The following is a 3,079-nucleotide window of genomic DNA, read 5'->3' on the forward strand; positions in this document are numbered from 1 at the left end:
CTCTGAATTGGTGCTGACACCGTCCTTCCTTCTGGAGGGGGGCTACTTCTGTTCCCCATGGTCCCTGTGTGTGTTCTAAAGTAGTCACCGCTCCAAGCTCGCTCCCGGGATGGACTACAATCTCATGTTTAGTTTACTAATTCATATTGAGATTGTAGTCCATCATGGGAGTGAGCTTGGAGCGGTGACTACTTTACAACACATACAGGGACCATGGGGAACAAAAGTATCCCCCCTCCAGAAGGAAGGATAGTGTCCGCACCAATTCAGAGATGATTTGAGGATCTACAGCCGAGTGATACACAAATAAGCTACAGTATTGTTAATAGGGTACTTGAATGTATTTTTAAGAGTTTTTAGTATCAATCTAACACCCCACAGACCTATTGCCTCAAGAGGTGGCAAAAGTACTATTGCTTTTGTTGCAAAAACCACTGCGCTTCAATATCATGGCAGCTAGTCATGTGAACTTGTGCCTAGGCATTTGGTATAGGCAGGCAATTGCACTTAGTAGTAGACTGTTTGAAAAAACAAATGCTGCCACTACTTTTAGGGACTGATACGGTGCAATATGTTTCATTTTGGGTTTAAATAGACTTTATGGTTGTTATGGCTTCTTCAAGTTGTTTGAGGACAGGCAGATTTCTGCACACCTGTCCTCTTCATGGAGATATCTGCCTGTCTATGACCAGCCTAAGTACCTGGCCTTGGAAGAGAACTGAAGTGCATGCACTTTTGTTGGCCCTTGAACAGAATTGAGCAACACTAGTACATGCCAAGCAATATCTTCCATGCATTGGCCATGTTTTGGAGCGATGCCAAGGATCACATATCAGTTCTTCCCTGCCCATTATTAGCAGCTGTAGGTGCTAATAGCAGTGTTAGTGTATTAAACATTTACTTGAAATGTATGCATAGAACATTCCCGTTACCAAATGTAAAGGCTTCCAAAACAGGTACTATTTGCAAACTTTAAGGGCTCGTAACAATAACGTTACTTTAAATGCATGGGATCCACACACTTAGCACATTCTATCACATTCTATCACACTGCACACTACATCCTTCACTGGTATGTTGCCATTCATTTGAATGACACCTAACAACACCTGCCGGTCAGCGTGTGTTGAAGCACAAAGCGCGGTGCAATTAACAGAAGTAATGCATGCACTATTTGTTCACCACAATGCTCAGTATTGGGGTACTGTGGTTTGTACTGCTAGCACACCAGGAGGTGCATTTGGGTGCCATTCAACTTGATAGCAATGCAACGGACCAGTGCACCTAGCGTGCAGTGAGATAGCTTGCATTAAATGCACCAAACCTGTTTGCTTTTGCAATTGTATGACCAAATCGGGACCGAGGATATACAATTCCATGCCTATCATTTTTCTTTGGTCTTGTTGAAAATGATAAGACTGGATCAGCTATGAAAACTTGATATCTCCTGGGGGTTCTACATATCATTTTCCAAGGTGACCATACTACAAGATGTCGAGTAAAGCAGTTGCTCCCTCTTCGACCTGTCAGTCTGTTCTCAATCTAAGAAAATGTTACGCTCCCTTGTGGATTAAGAATGCTTAATAGGCTTCTCAACTGACAGGAATTTGACAAAATATTCCGCTCTGTTAACCTCTTGCCGTCCGCCCGTAGTAAAAAAACGGACGGACTGCACTGCAGCATCTGCGGGTTGCCGTCTCCAGACGGCAATTTTTTTCTGCTCGCGCGCGCCCCCTAGCGGGCACGCACGGGCAGAAAAGACCCGCTCAATGCACACACCTGTTACCGGGTGTTTCACATATAGGCGATCGGCGGGTCCATAGCCCGCCGATCGCCTATATGTGCTCGTTCGCGGGCACATTTTTTTCCCCCCTGACCCCTCACCTTGATTCCCGGGATCCGCTGCCCCATCTTGGATCCCGGGACCGGCTCCGAGGGCGTCAGGAGGAGGAGGACGGGAGATCAGCTCCTTGCTGATCCCCGTCCGGGCTGTGAATGCAGAAGTGATGTGTGTTACATCACTTCCGCATTCACCTGTCAGTCATCTGGAGAGAGAAGAAGCTGATAAAGCAGATCTCTGCTTTATCAGCTTCTTTTGGGGTCCATAGGTGATATTAGGGGTCCTAGAGACCCCTAATATCTCCATAAAGAGGACCTGTCAGTGTGCCTTTGCTATTATATAGGGGGTTGTTATCCCCCTATATAATAGCAATAACAATAAGTGCAAAAAAAAAAATATAAATAAAAAAAAAGAAAAGTAACACATAAAAAAATAAAATAAAATAAAAGCCACATATAAAAAAAGGGGAAAAAACCCCCCCAAAATGTTTAACTCCCCCACCCCCACGTTTACGCGCCTATAAACGTAAATACGCGTCCGGTGCCCCAGCGCGCAAAAATTACAATTGCGCTACACATGTTACATATCGCCGCGAACGTCGCAGTGAGAGCAATCATTTTAGGGCCATCAATCACTGATAACACTAAACTGATGAGCGGTAACAGCTTTTAAAGCGTCGCCTAGGGCCAATTTTGGGTATTATCGTTTTTTGAGGTTTCGCGCGCGCACGCAATTTTAAGGCTTGACATGTTTAGTGTCTTTTTACCCGACGTGACCCCATCTTTTATATTTTACCAAAAAATTGGGTAATAATAAATGTTTTATCATTTAATATAGGGGAAACTGTTTTTTTTTTTAAATTTCGGTAATTTTTCCTTAATATAGTAAAAAAATAAAACCCCCAGTGGTGAATAAATACCACCAAAAGAAAGCTCTATCTGTCCCCAAAAAAGGGTATAAAATTCATTTCAGTACAGCGCTGCATGACGGAATAAATGTCATTCAAAGTACCGCAGCGCTGAATACTGAAAAATGGCCTGGATGGGAAGGGGGTTTAACACCGCGGATGTCAACTGGTTAAAGTGAGATTGTCCCTGAAATCTCTTATAGGTGTTTACAGCCGTCATTCCCTAGCTAAAGTTATTGAAGTGTAAAGGTGACACTAAGGGTCTAATAGACCCCTATTGTCACTTTAAAGAGAACCTGCCACCTCCAATGTGTTATCACATAAGGGGCTTT

The 3,079-nt window shown here is 43.7% G+C and overlaps 1 protein-coding gene and 1 long non-coding RNA gene across 3 annotated transcripts in view; one reads left to right on the top strand and one right to left on the bottom strand.

The window, feature by feature from the left end:
* The window catches only part of AXIN1 (axin 1), a 49,295-nt gene that overhangs the window by 9,191 nt on the left and 37,025 nt on the right, over positions 1 to 3,079 (top strand). The gene's annotated exons all lie outside the window — the stretch shown is intronic.
* LOC108796273 overlaps positions 1 to 3,079 on the bottom strand; it is a 19,686-nt gene that overhangs the window by 5,209 nt on the left and 11,398 nt on the right. The gene's annotated exons all lie outside the window — the stretch shown is intronic.

The sequence above is a fragment of the Nanorana parkeri genome, unplaced genomic scaffold, assembly GCF_000935625.1.
Source record: "Nanorana parkeri isolate BGI_ZX_2015 unplaced genomic scaffold, ASM93562v1 scaffold1087, whole genome shotgun sequence".
NCBI lineage: Eukaryota > Metazoa > Chordata > Amphibia > Anura > Dicroglossidae > Nanorana > Nanorana parkeri.